We start from the raw sequence: 16,126 nt of genomic DNA, 5'->3' as shown, positions 1-16,126 counted from the left end.
GACAGCAGAGCAGCTAGAAGCCTGTATTAGACAAGAATGGGACAACATTCCTATTCCTAAACTTGAGCAACTTGTCTCCTCAGTCCCCAGACGTTTGCAGACTGTTATAAAAAGAAGAGGGAATGCCACACAGTGGTAAACATGACCATGTCCCAACTTTTTTGAGATGTGTTAATGCCATGAAATTTAAAAGCAACTTATTTTTCCATTAAAATGATACATTTTCTCAGTTTAAACATTTGATATGTCATTTATGTTGTATTCTGAATAAAATATTGAAATTTTGAAATTTCCATATGAATTCACTGTCTCACTTTTTCAGTGTGTGCGGTTGTGTTGGAGGCGTGGTTACTGATTACCTATCACTCTGATCACTGCCACCTGCTGCACTCATCACCGGGGCTATATTAACCTGTCTCTCACCCAGCCGTGTTGTCAGTTCGTTTCAGTGTGTTTGGGGTTCCGGCTGTTCATGTGCTGTTCATGTGCTGATCTGCTTCCGGCTTTGCTACCGTTCGGACGTTCTAGCTTACTGCTCTGCGCTTTGCTTCTTATTTCTGTACTTTTCTCTGATTTTTCTAAGATTTCTACATCAGCAGATCAGCACAATGCTCAAAAACAGATTTTTTGGCACAAACGCTAAAACTAAAAACTCTTTGGGACTGGAATAATACTACAAAAAGAAAACTTTGCCTCCAACTGCCAGCTGCTTGCATTCCAGAGAGAGGAAAACAACTTTCATCTAGATATCACACTATAGAGACTGTGTCTGTTCCCCGAACTAGAAAATACAAAAAATGTCCAAACCAAGTTAAGATTAACAATTTAATTGAGGTTCAACAAATAAAAAACAGAAGCAATATGGATAAACAAATGATAAAGCTTGGCTTATTGAATATCAGATCCCTTTCTACGAAAACACTTTTTGTAAATAATATGATCACTGATCATAATATAGATGTACTCTGTTTGACAGAAACCTGGCTAAAACCTGATGATTACATTATTTTAAATGAGTCCACCCCCCAAGATTACTGTTATAAACATGAGCCACGTCTAAAAGGCAAAGGTGGAGGTGTTGCTTCAATTTATAACAACGTTTTCAGGATTTCTCATAGGGCAGGCTACAAATAGAACTCGTTTGAAGTAATGGTACTTCATATAACATTATCCAAAGAAACAAATGTTAATGATAAATCCCCTGTTATGTTTGTACTGGCTACTGTATACAGGCCACCAGGGCACCATACAGACTTTATTAGAGAGTTTGGTGATTTTACATCCGAGTTAGTTCTGGCTGCAGATAAAGTTTTAATAGTTGGTGATTTTAATATCCATGTTGATAATGAAAACGATGCATTGGGATCAGCATTTATAGACATTCTGAACTCTATTGGTGTTAGACAACACGTTTCAGGACCTACTCATTGTCGAAATCATACTCTAGATTTAATACTGTCACATGGAAATGATGTTGATGGTGTTGAAATTATTCAGCCAAGTGATGATATCTCAGATCATTATTTAGTTCTTTGCAAAATTCATATAGCCAAAATTGTAAATTCTACTTCTTGTTACAAGTATGGAAGAACCATCACTTCTAACACAAAAGACTGCTTTTTAAGTTATCTTCCTGATGTATCCAAATTCCTTAGCATATCCAAAACCTCAGAACAACTTGATGATGTAACAGAAACTATGGACTCTCTCTTTTCTAGCACTTTAAATAAAGTTGCTCCTTTACGCTTAAGGAAGGTTAAGGAAAACAGTTTGACACCATGGTATAATGAGCATACTCGCACCCTAAAGAGAGCAGCCCGAAAAATGGAGCGCAGCTGGAGGAAAACAAAACTAGAGGTATTTCGTATTGCTTGGCGGGAAAGTAACATATCCTACAGAAAAGCATTAAAAACTGCTAGATCCGATTACTTTTCTTCTCTTTTAGAAGAAAACAAACATAACCCCAGGTATTTATTCAATACAGTGGCTAAATTAACGAAAAATAAAGCCTCAACAAGTGTTGACATTTCCCAACACCACAGCAGTAATGACTTTATGAACTACTTTACTTCTAAAATCGATACTATTAGAGATAAAATTGCAACCATTCAGCCGTCAGTTACAGTATCACATCAGACAGTGCACTATAGACCCCCTGAGGAACAGTTCCACTCATTCTCTACCATAGGAGAGGAAGAATTGTATAAACTTGTTAAATCATCTAAACCAACAACATGTATGTTAGACCCTATACCATCTAAGCTCCTAAAAGAGGTGCTTCCAGAAGTCATAGATCCTCTTCTGACTATTATTAATTCCTCATTGTCATTAGGATATGTCCCCAAAACCTTCAAACTGGCTGTTATTAAGCCTCTCATCAAAAACCACAACTTGACCCCAAAGAACTAGTTAATTATAGACCAATCTCGAATCTCCCTTTTCTGTCCAAGATACTAGAAAAGGTGGTATCCACACAATTATATTCCTTCTTAGAGAAAAATGGTATATGTGAGGATTTCCAGTCAGGATTTAGACCGTATCATAGTACTGAGACTGCTCTCCTTAGAGTTACAAATGATCTGCTCTTATCATCTGATCGTGGGTGTATCTCTCTATTAGTTTTATTGGATCTTAGTGCTGCGTTTGACACAATTGACCACAACATTCTTTTGCATAGACTTGAACACTTTGTTGGCATCAGTGGAAGTGCATTAGCATGGTGTAAATCGTACTTATATGACCGCCATCAGTTCGTAGCAGTGAATGAAGATGTATCCTATCGATCACAAGTGCAGTATGGAGTACCTCAAGGCTCAGTACTAGGGCTGCTACTCTTCACGCTTTATATGTTACCCTTGGGAGATATCATCAGGAAACATGGTGTTAGCTTTCACTGTTATGCTGATGATACTCAGCTCTATATTTCTTCGCAGCCCGGTGAAACACACCAATTTGAAAAACTAATGGATTGCATAGTCGATATAAAAAACTGGATGACGAGTAATTTCTTACTGCTAAATTCTGAAAAAACAGAGGTGTTAATTATAGGACCTAAAAACTCTGCTTGTAATAACCTAGAACACTGTCTAAGACTTGATGGTTGCTCTGTCAATTCTTCGTCATCAGTTAGGAACCTAGGTGTGCTATTTGATCGCAATCTTTCCTTAGAAAGCCACGTTTCTAGCATTTGTAAAACTGCATTTTTCCATCTCAAAAATATATCTAAATTACGGCCTATGCTCTCAATGTCAAATGCAGAAATGTTAATCCATGCATTTATGACCTCAAGGTTAGATTATTGTAATGCTTTATTGGGTGGTTGTTCTGCACGCTTAGTAAACAAACTACAGCTAGTCCAAAATGCAGCAGCAAGAGTTCTTACTAGAACCAGGAAGTATGACCATATTAGCCCGGTCCTGTCAACACTGCACTGGCTCCCTATCAAGCATCGCATAGATTTTAAAATATTGGTTATTACTTATAAAGCCCTGAATGGTTTAGCACCTCAGTATTTGAATGAGCTCCTTTTACATTATAATCCTCTATGTCCGCTACGTTCTCAAAACTCAGGCAATTTGATAATACCTATAATATCAAAAACAACTGCAGGCGGCAGATCCTTTTCCTATTTGGCGCCCAAACTCTGGAATAACCTACCTAACATTGTTCGGGAGGCAGACACACTCTTGCAGTTTAAATCTAGATTAAAGACCCATCTCTTTAACCTGGCATACACATAACATACTAATATGCTTTTATTATCCAAATCCGTTAAAGGATTTTTAGGCTGCATTAAGTAGGTAAACCGGAACCGGAAACACTTCCCATAACACCCTATGTACTTGCTACATCATTAGAAGAATGGCATCTACGCTAATATTTGTCTGTTTCTCTCTTGTTCCGAGGTCACCGTGGCCACCAGATCCAGTCTGTGTCCAGATCAGAGGGTCACTGCAGTCACCCGGATCCAGTACGTATCCAGACCAGATGCTGGATCAGACCACAGGAAACAGATGATTCTTCTGCACAATCTGACTTTGCTGCAGCCTGGAATTGAACTACTGGTTTCGTCTGGTCAGAGGAGAACTGGCCCCCAAACTGAGCCTGGTTTCTCCCAAGGTTTTTTTCTCCATTCTGTCACCGATGGAGTTTCGGTTCCTTGCCGCTGTCGCCTCTGGCTTCCTTAGTTGGGGACACTTCATCTACAGCGATATCGTTGACTTGATTGCAAATAAATGCACAGACACTATTTAACTGAACAGAGATGACATAACTGAATCCAGTGATGAACTGCCTTTAACTATCATTTTTGCATTATTGACACTGTTTTCCTAATGAATGTTGTTCAGTTGCTTTGACGCAATGTATTTTGTTTAAAGCGCTATATAAATAAAGGTGACATTGACATTAACATTGACATTCAAACAGAAGAGAGAAAAAATGCCTCCTGTTGGATCTACTTGTTGCATGAACTGCTGCAAACTTCTACAAAGGATTGTGATTCTTGAAACAAAGTTACTTGCTGGACTTGCAAACAGATGGAACACTTAGTAGACCGTCGTCATGGACCTTCTCAGCATACAGCCGGTGAGTCCCATGAATCTTATGAATCTCAACAGTTTATACCAAGTGTAGAGGAACAAGCCGAAACTGATCGCCACACTAATCGATGGCACAAACAGGGAGCGAGACCCAAATGAACACGAAATATCAGATTGTTACGAGTTTCTCGTATTGCTGCCGTAGCTTCCTCTACCCCAGATTCGACTATGACAAGGCTTGTGAATACTGGCATTCAACCACCCCATATACATCTCGAGAACAGATTTGAAGCATTAATGAATGTGGGTGAGAAATCCCCAAATGTATTTAAACATGGATCTGATCAGCCAGCAGCTAACATCACTACTAACAGGCGCTCAATGACGAGCAGACAGCGGCTTTCAGCTCAGAGCGCAGCCGAGCCAAGGACTCTGATAGTGGGTGACTCTGTTATCATAGACATCCGTAGCAGGACTACAACAACATGCTGCCTTCCTCAAGCAACGGTCTCTGATGTGAACAAGGAACTTCAAACTTCGAACTTCGAAGACTTAAAGTTCAGTCCTTCATCAGTGGACCACTCCCAGCAAGGGGAAGAAATATGTTTTCACGGTTGCTTGGGCTGAACACATGGCTACAAAGATCTTGTAATATAAAAGGAGTGAATTTCATTGACAACTTCAATCTTTTCTGGGGCCATAGACAATTGTTTAAACCGGATGGCCTCCACCCAAACAAACTTGGTGCTAGAGTGTTTAAGGACAATATCTACTTTTCCCTCCGTCATCCTTCAGCAGAGTGTGTCAATCCATTCAGCACACACACACCGGGTCCACCGGGTCCGAGTCATCATGTGGTTGACATATCCCAAAAGGACACGGATAACACCACACAGCCAAAACAAGCACTGCTCATGGACACTATACCGACTGAGCCCTGCCCACAGACCTCCTCACAGACTGACTGTGATGTATAAAAACAGCTACAAGATTCAGCACCCAGGGATTACTGTCTGGAAAACAGCCAGGGAAGCCAGGAAAACATATCACAGCCACCGGAAACACCAGAGACACAGCCCATCTCACCAGACACATTATCACTTTCTCCAGCATCTCCACTTCTGTGCTTCTCACAGAAAATGGAGGAATTGGTGTATGCTGGGACTAAACTATCTCACTCATTTGCTGCAAGCCCGCAGATATCACAAAAAAAAACGGCAGGCCCCATAACCACCAAAGCCTGTGGTCCCTGCTCCTGCGAGAGCTCTTCGACCACTGGGTCAGGGCCCAAACCCTCTATCTGCTGAAGGTGAACCAAAAACAACTGATAGCAGCTCTCAGTGATATGTGTTGGGTCCCCGCTATAATAACAGCAACATTCACAAATGCCTACTGAACAAGCGGGAACCCAGTGTGCCTGTAGCTTTCTCTATTTCAGTTTTATCACGTGATAGAAAGTCTAAGGCCATCTCAAGCCGAAGGGCAAGCTCATCTAATCTGCGGCCTATTATGAATCAAACTAAAATTGATGTAAAGACACAAAGCACAGTCATCAAGTTAGCATCTTTAAACATTCGCTCACTAAAAAATAAATAATTTCTAATCAATGACTTTATAACCACAAACAATCTGGATTTCATGTTTCTAAACGAACCATGGGTAGAAGACATTTGCAATGCAACAGTCCTTAATGAAGCAGTCCCTCCTAACTTCACTTACATGAGTGTTTGCAGGACTGTTAAGAGAGGTGGGGGTGTAGCTGCTCTATTTAAAGATGTCTATCAATGCAAGCAAGTGTCATTTGGTCAGTACTTGTCTTTTGAAAAATCTAGGGATTGTGCTGAAAGGTGCTCCACGCATTCTGTTTATTATTATTTACAGGCCTCCAAAATACTCTCCAGCCTTTGTTGAAGAGGTCACAGAAATGTTATCAATGATTTCCTCAGAGTTTGACTGTTTTGCTATTGCAGGGGATTTTAATATTCACATAGATAATTCAGAAAACAAAACTACAAAAGAAATGATAACGGTTCTAAACACTTTTGACTTGACTCAGCATGTGCATGGACCCACACACAAAGGTGGACACACTCTAGACTTGATCATCAGTAGGGGTCTAAACATTTCATCCATTGTTATTAAGGACATAGCACTATCTGATCACTTCTGTATTTTCTTTGATATTTTGATGTCTTCTACAACTGAATCTAGATCGGTCTCTGTCAGAAGGAGATGCATTAACGAGAACACAAGTGTACTATTTATGGAGGCTATATCTTTAACACCAAGCATTTCTGCAGACTCTGTTGATACTCTCCTTGATTCATTCAACTCAAAAGTTAAGAATGTTATTGATGATATTGCTCCAATAATAATCAGTAAGAAAACAAACAGACAGAAATCAGTTTGGAGAAGACAGCAGCAGGAGTTCAGACTATGAAAAGACAATGCAGAAAAGCAGAGCGGATGTGGCGGAAGACAAAACTTGAAATTCACTATAGCATCTACAAAGACAGCCTTCATGCTTTTAATGTGAAACTAGCCACAGCTAGACAGAATTTCTTCTCAAGCCTTATAAACAGTAACTTAAATAACACTCGTACTCTTTTTGCCACTGTTGAGAGACTGACAAACCCCCCAAGTCAGATTCCCAGTGAAATGCTATCAGACAGCAAATGCAATGTGTTTGCATCCTTCTTTTCTGAGAAGATCATCAATATCAGGAAGGCGATTAGCACATCCTCAAGTAATGCAGAGGTCAGACAGATTAGGCCACAATATCAAAAAGATACTATGTCTATTTTTGAAGCAATTGATAGCAAAATTCTGGAAGCCATAGTGCAGCACCTAAAATCGTCAACCTGCTGTCTTGACACACTTCCCACATCTTTTTTCAAAAGTGTGCTTAAGGAAAATCACCAGTGACTTGACTTGACTCTGAAAGGTCAACGGTGACTAGCCTTGACTCTGGAAAGTCCATGGTGACTAGTCCTGACTCTGGAAGGTCAATGGTGACTAGTCCTGACTCTGGAAGGTCAACGGTGCCTAGCCCTGATTCTTGAAGGTCAAAGGTGACTAATCCTTACTCTGGAAGGTCAACGGTGACTAACCCTGACTGTGGAGGGTCCACAAGCACCTGACTCGACTCTGGAGAGTCCACGAGCACCCGACTCGACTCTGGAGGGTCAACCGGAACCTGACTCAACTCTGGAAATTCAACGGGCATCTGACTCGACTCTGGAAAGTCAACAGGAACTAGCCCTGACTCTGGAAGGTCAACGGTGACTAACCCTGACTCTGGAAGGTCGATGGTGACTTTCCCTGGCTCTGGAAGGTCAATGGTGACTAACCCTGACTCTGGAGGGTCCATGAGCACCTGACTCGACTCTGGAGGGTCCACGATCACCTGACTCGACTTTGGAGGGTCAACCAGAACCTGACTCGACTCTGGAAAGTCAACGGGCACCTGACTAGACTCTGGAAGGTCAACAGGAATCTGACTTGATTCAGGAGGATCAACTGGAGCGTGACTCAACACTGGATGGTCAACAGGAGCCTGACTCGACTCTGAATAGTCTACTGGAATCTGACTCGACTCTGGAAAGTCAACAGGAACTAGCCCTGACTCTGGAAGGTCAACGGTGACTAACCCTGACTCTGGAAGGTCGACGGTGACTAATCCTGACTCTGTGCAACTCATACTTGTGCAAAGTATACAAAGTAAACTACATCATTCAGCTGAACTGTGCATATTTATTTTAGACACTTCATGTCTTATTTAATTCATGCGATAAATGCATGCCCCTGCTAAGCTGGGCTATGACTTATTTCACAGGCAAAGCTGACAAAATTAAAATCTTTGTATCGTAATTTTTTTTTTAAGCAAACACAGCTTCATATAGGAAAGATACATTATACGACCCATCCTGCAGTCATCATGGTGAGATTAGGTTCCTTCAATCTAAAAAAACAACAACAGTGAGGAATCGATTCTTGGAATTGGAATTAGAATTGGAATCGATTCCGAAAACTGTTGAATCGAACAGCCCTAATGAGACGGGAGAGGTACGTATCAACTTGCCTAATTTGAGGGAAATAAAAAATGGAATATGGAAAAACTGGAAAAACTTCTACTCCCTCATTTATTTCAATTAAGGATTCTTTCACTTATTTTGGCATTACTATATATAAAAACATAACAAAAAATTGTCAGAGACCATTTTAATACTGTTCTAGTTAATGTCAAAAGTGACATTCATTTATTTACATTTACATTTATTCATTTAGCAGACGCTTTAATCCAAAGCGACTTACAGATGAGGACAGTGGAAGCAATCAAAAACAACAAAAAGAGCAATGATTTATAAGTGCTATAACAAGTCTCAGTTAGGTAAACACAGTACACCTAGCATGGGATTTTAAATAATATAATATAAAGAAAACAGATAGAATAAAAAAAGAATAGAGCAAGCTAGTGTTAGAGGTCTTTACACATACACATACACACACATATAATTGCATTATTAATGAAAAGAAAATAGAATATAAAAAGATTAGAAAGGTAGTTAGATTTTTTTAAAGAATAGAATTAGAATATTGAGTGTTAAAGTTAGAGGGTCAAATAAAGATGGAAGAGATATGTTTTAAGCCGATTTTTGAAGATGGCTAAGGACTCAGCTGTCCGGATTGAGTTGGGGAGGTCATTCCACCAGGAGGGAACATTTAATTTAAAAGTCCGTAAAAGTGACTTTGTGCTTCTTTGGGATGACACAATCAAGCGACGTTCACTTGCAGAACTCAAGCTTCTAGAGGGCACATAAGTCTTAAGTAACAAATTTAGGTAAATGGGTGCAGAGCCAGTGGTAGTTTTGTAGGCAAACATCAATGCCTTGAATTATATACGAGCAGCTATTGGAAGCCAGTGCAAATTGATAAACAGAGATGTGACATGTATTCTCTTTGGCTCATTAAAAATTAATCTTGCTGCCGCGTTCTGAATTCATTGTAAAGGTTTGATAGAATTGACTGGAAGACCTGCCAAGAGGGCATTGCAATAGTCCAGCCTGGACAGAACAAGAGCTTGAACAAGGAGTTGTGCAGCATGTTCCGAAAGAAAGGGCTTGATCTTCTTGATGTTGAATAAAGCAAATCTGCAGGATCGGACAGTTTTAGCAATGTGGTCTGAGAAAGTCAGCTGATCATCAATCATAACTCCAAGGCTTCTAGCTGTTTTTGAAGGAGTTATGGTTGATGTGCCAAACTTGATGGTGAAATTGTGATGAAACGATGGGTTTGCTGAAATCACAAGCAGTTCTGTCTTGGCAAGGTTGAGTTGAAGGTGATGGTCCACCATCCAGGAAGAAATGTCTGTTAGACAAGCTGAGATGCGAATAGCTACCGTCGGATCATCAGGATGGAATGAGAGGTAGAGTTGAGTGTCATCAGCATAGCAGTGGTATGAAAAGCCATGTTTCTGAATGACAGAACCTAATGATGCCATGTAGACAGAGAAGAGAAGTGGTCCAAGAACTGAGCCCTGAGGCACCCCAGTAGTTATATGTTGTGACATGGACACCTCACCTCTCCAAGATACTTTGGAGGACCTATCTGATAGGTAAGACTCAAACCATTGAAGTGTGGTTCCTGAGATGCCTTTTGCCAGTAGGGTTGATAGGAGGATCTGGTGGTTAACCGTGTCAAAAGCAGCGGACAGATCAAGCAGGATAAGTACTGAAGATTTGGATTCCGCTCTTGCCAGTCTTAGAGCTTCAACAACTGAGAGCAAGGCAGTCTCAGTTGAATGTCCACTTCTGAAGCCAGATTGGTTGCTGTCAAGGAGGTTGTTGTGTGTGAGAAATGTAGAGACTTGGTTGAACACAGCTCGTTCAAGTGTTTTTGCAATGAAAGGAAGAAGGGAAACTGGTCTGTAGTTCTCTAATAGAGAAGGATTGAGGTTGGGTTTTTTAAGTAGTGGAGTTATACGTGCCTGTCTAAATGATGAGGGGAAAACACCAGTGTGGAAGGATGTGTTGATAATGTGAGTGAGTGCAGGTACAACTGCAGGAGAAATGGCTTGAAGGAGATGAGATGGAATAGGATCAAGCGGGCAAGTTGTAGGGTGATTAAAAAAGGATGAGTTTTGAGACTTCTGCCTCAGAGAGTGAAGAGAAGGATGTAAATGAGTGTAAGTTTGCTGGTGATATGAGCTTGACTGATTGTGGTGTGGAAAATTGTGCACTAATGTGTTTAATGTGTTAATTTTATTAATGAAAAACGTTGCAAAGTCGTCAGCTATTAGAGATGAAGCAGGAGGGGGAGGAGGAGGACAAAGAAGTGAGGAAAATGTTTTCAAAAGCATGTGAGAGTTAGATGAATTGTTAATTTTGTTATGGTTTTGTTAAGTATGTCATTTTAGCAGTGGAGACATTAGCAGAGAAAGAAGATAGACTGATACATATTAAGGTCAGTGGTATTTCTGGATTTGCGCCATAACCTTTCAGCAGCTCTAAGCTTAGAACGGTGTTCGCGTAGAACATCAGATAACCAAGGGGCAGAAGGGGTGTCACGGGCTGGCCTGGAAGATAAGGGGCAAACAGTGTCTAAACAAGATGTAAGAGTGGAGCAGAAAGTATTAGTAGCACTGTTAGCATCCAATGAAACCATTGCAGAAAGCCGGGAGGGTGAAAGTGTGCATAGGTTACGTCGAAAGATGACATGTGAAGGGGTAAATGAAGTGTCAGGGACCATGTTGAGGTTAAGAGTGAGGAGGAAGTAATCCGACGTGTGCAGTGGAGTAACCAGAACATGATCAGTAGAGCAGTGTCGTGTATAAATAAGGTCCAGTTGGTTGCCTGATTTGTGAGTAGCAGTAGTTGACAGCTTCGCCGTCACTTCCTGTTTGTTGTTGGCGGCTGTACTGCGTTTGAGCTCCGTCACTATATTCTTTTCATTGACTATTTTTAACTCAAAAATCAATTTTATACATCATCGTTTCCGTTTATATAACGTGTGAATATATCCTCTATTGTATTCTACAACAAAAACAATCAGAGCGCCTCGCTATCACTAGTTTTATTTTGATCTCCCGGGTCCGCTATTAGCTTTTAGCATCAGCGGCGTGGTTGCAGCTAACTGTGCTAACATTGCTAATACTCTATTCACACACATTACCACTGCTGTACTCACTGTTACTTGCTTTAATGGCGGATGAATGTCTCCACTCTGTGCAGCTCGAGCTCGAGGCCGTGGGAAAGCAGATTCGCGACCTGGAGGTGAGGCAGGCCCAGCTGAGAGAGCGGAGAACCGCGCTGGAATCATCCCGGGCTGACGCTCACAAGTCCGAGGTAAGTATACAGCGATCTGCTAACAGTCCCACCACGTCTACTCCGTGTGTTTCTCTGCACAGGCCCGGTGCACCCAGGACGCGATCTTCCCAGATGTCCTTCACTGCGACGCCGGGACACCACGGACCCTGGGTGCATCCACAGCGGAGGACGCGAGCCGGGTCCCGGGCGACGACTTCTCCCCCTCCTGCCTTCGACATCTCCATCCGGAACCGCTTCGCTCCCCTCCGCGAGACAGGACGCGACGCTGTGATCATCGGAGACTCCATCGTCCGACACGTAAGTGCTACGTTAGCCGAAGGTAAAGTGCACACTCATTGTTTACCTGGTGCTCGTGTTCTCGATGTTTCTGCGCAGATACCCGCGATCCTGAAGGTCGACGAGAGCCCCAGAGCGGTCGTGCTTCACGCCGGGGTTAACGACACCACGCTGCGGCAGACGGAGACGCTGAAGAGGGACTTCAGCAGCCTGATCGAGACGGTTCGCAGCACGACGCCCGCGGCGACGATCGTCGTGTCAGGACCACTGCCCACGTATCGACGAGGACACGAAAGGTTCAGTAGACTTTTTGCTTTAAATGAATGGCTGTTGTCATGGTGTAAAGAACAGAAACTGCTATTTGTTAATAACTGGAATCTTTTCTGGGAGCGTCCTAGGCTGTTTCGCGCTGATGGATTACACCCCAGCAGAATCGGAGCGGAGCTGCTCTCTGACAACATCTCCAGGACACTTCGCTCCATGTGACTAGTAAGACAATTCTCTAATAACTATTATGATGAGTTTTGTTCCACCCGCTTAAATGATAAAAGTACTTGTGCTGTAAAAACTATTAAGACTGTGTCTGTTCCCCGAATAGTGAGGTCAAAATATAATGTAGGATCTAGAAAAAATCTTATCGTAATTAAACCAGAAAAATTTAAAGTAAATGAACAAAAACAATTTTTAAAGTTTGGGCTCATAAATATTAGATCACTCACACCCAAAGCAGTTATTGTAAATGAAATGATCACAGAAAATAGTTTTGATGTACTCTGCTTGACTGAAACCTGGCTAAAACCAAATGATTATTTTGGTCTAAATGAGTCTACTCCACCAAACTACTGTTATAAGCATGAGCCCCGTCACACTGGTCGTGGAGGAGGTGTTGCAACAATATATAGTGATATTCTCAATGTTACCCAGAAAACAGGATACAGGTTTAACTCTTTTGAAATACTTCTGCTAAATGTTACACTGTCAGACATGCAAAAGAAATCTAATGTATCTCTTGCTCTGGCTACTGTGTATAGACCACCAGGGCCGTATACAGAATTCCTAAAAGAATTTGCAGATTTCCTCTCAGACCTTCTAGTTACAGTTGATAAGGCGCTAATCATGGGAGATTTTAATATTCACGTTGATAATGCAAATGATACATTAGGACTTGCGTTTACTGACCTAATAAACTCCTTTGGAGTCAAGCAAAATGTCACCGGGCCCACTCATCGTTTTAATCATACACTAGATCTAATTATATCGCATGGAATCGATCTTACTGCTATAGATATTGTACCCCAATGTGATGATATTACAGACCATTTCCTTGTATCGTGCATGCTGCGTATAACTGATATTAACTATATGTCTCAGCGTTACCGTCTGGGCAGAACTATTGTTCCAGCCACCAAAGACAGATTCGCAAATAACCTGCCTGATCTATCTCAACTGCTATTTGTACCCAAAAATACACATGAATTAGACGAAATTACCGACAACATGGGCACTATTTTCTCTAATACATTAGAAGCTGTTGCCCCCATCAAATTGAAAAAGGTTAGAGAAAAACGTACTGTGCCATGGTATAACAGTAATACTCACTCTCTCAAGAAAGTAACTCGTAGTCTTGAACGCAAATGGAGAAAAACTAACTTGGAAGTTTTTAAAATTGCATGGAAAAACAGTATGTCCAGGTATAGACAGGCTCTAAAAACTGCTAGGGCAGAGCATATCCACAAACTCATTGAAAATAACCAAAACAATCCAAGGTTTTTATTTAGCACAGTGGCTAAATTAACAAATTACCAGACGCCACCTGATTCAAATATTCCACCAACGTTAAATAGTAATGACTTTATGAATTTCTTCACTGATAAAATAGATAACATTAGAAATACAATAGCGAATGTAGATTCTACAGCGTCTAACACTTCAGTTTCATCCATCGCACCCAAAGATAAACTGCAGTGCTTTACAAATATAGGACAGGCAGAGCTAAATAAACTTATCACTGTATCTAAACCAACAACATGTTTATTAGATCCTGTACCCACTAAATTACTAAAAAAGCTGTTACCTGTAGCCGAAGAACCGCTTCTCAATATCATTAACTCGTCGTTATCTTTAGGTCACGTCCCAAAACCATTCAAGCTGGCGGTTATCAAGCCTCTTATTAAGAAACCAAAACTAGATCCTAGTGTACTGGCAAATTATAGGCCTATTTCAAATCTTCCATTTATGTCTAAAATTTTAGAAAAAGTTGTGTCTGCTCAATTGAGCACCTTCCTGCATAAAAATGATCTGTATGAAGAATTTCAGTCAGGTTTTAGGCCCCACCATAGCACAGAAACTGCACTTGTTAAAATTACAAATGACCTGCTTCTTGCGTCAGATCAAGGCTGCATCTCATTTCTAGTCTTACTTGATCTTAGTGCTGCGTTCGACACCATAGATCATGACATACTCATAGATCGATTACAAAACTATACAGGTATTCAAGGGCAGGCTCTAAGATGGTTTAGATCCTACCTGTCCGATCGCTACCATTTTGTTTACTTAAATGGGGTGTCATCTCATTTATCATCAGTAAAATATGGAGTGCCACAAGGATCCGTCCTAGGTCCCCTTCTATTTTCAATATACATGTTGCCCCTTGGTAATATTATTAGAAAATACGGAATTAGCTTCCACTGTTATGCTGATGATACTCAGCTATATATTTCAACGAGACCAGATGAAACTTCACAATTATCTAAGCTAACAGAGTGTGTTAAAAATATAAAAGATTGGATGACAAATAATTTTCTCCAATTAAATTCGGATAAGACAGAGATATTAATTATTGGACCAAAAAACACCACACAGAATCTTGTAGATTACAATCTGCAACTAGACGGATGTACTGTTACTTCCTCTACAGTCAGAAATCTGGGTGTTATATTGGACAGCAATTTGTCTTTTGAAAGTAAGTAAATTGTAATGGACTTCTAGGTGGTTGTCCTGCTTCGTCAATAAACAAGCTACAGGTAGTCCAAAATGCAGCAGCTAGAGTCCTTACCAGGTCAAGAAAATATGATCATATTACCCCAATTTTACAGTCTCTGCACTGGCTACCTATTAAGTTCCGTATCAGTTACAAATTATCATTACTTACCTATAAGGCCCTAAATGGTTTAGCTCCTGCGTACCTAACTAGCCTTCTACCACGCTACAACCCATCACGCACCCTAAGGTCACAAAACGCTGGACTTTTGGTAGTTCCTAGGATAGCAAAGTCCACTAAAGGAGGTAGAGCTTTTTCACATTTGGCTCCCAAACTCTGGAATAGCCTTCCTGATAATGTTCGGGGTTCAGACACACTCTCTCTGTTTAAATCTAGATTAAAAACGCATCTCTTTCGCCAAGCATTCGAATAATGTATCTCTTAAATTGTGAGTGTAGTTGCATCTGCATTTTTATTCTTTAGCTTGGGTTAAACTAATTTTACTTTGTTGGATCAGCAGCTATGCTAATGATGTCTCTATTTTGTTTCTATGTTTTGCCACGGGATTTACATCCCGTGGTAACTAGGATTTACACAAGCTCCAGTCTGGATCCAGAACACCTGAGAAGAGATGATGCTGACCCTCAGAGGACCCCAGATGATGCTAACCTTGAATCAACAAACAGAACTAACAATTATTGCTACATGTGTGACTGCATCCTATAATTACTATTAATTAATAATATTGATAGTTCATCATCTAGCTGACTACGTCTTGTATTATTATTATTATTATTTTTATTTTTCTAAAATCCTGTCAAACGTGCACAAACTACTAGCTACTACTAAATATTGTAGAAACATAATTTTCTGTAAAGTTGCTTTGTAACGATTTGTATTGTAAAAAGCGCTATACAAATAAAATAAACTTGAGTTGACACTCGGTTGAGATCAAAAGAGGCAAGCAGAGTGTGGAAAGCATACAGAGGTTTATCTAGATGGAT

Source organism: Carassius carassius, chromosome 27 (assembly GCF_963082965.1).
Source record: "Carassius carassius chromosome 27, fCarCar2.1, whole genome shotgun sequence".
In the NCBI taxonomy this organism is placed as follows: Eukaryota; Metazoa; Chordata; class Actinopteri; order Cypriniformes; family Cyprinidae; genus Carassius; species Carassius carassius.
This window is presented reverse-complemented; position numbering follows the sequence as displayed.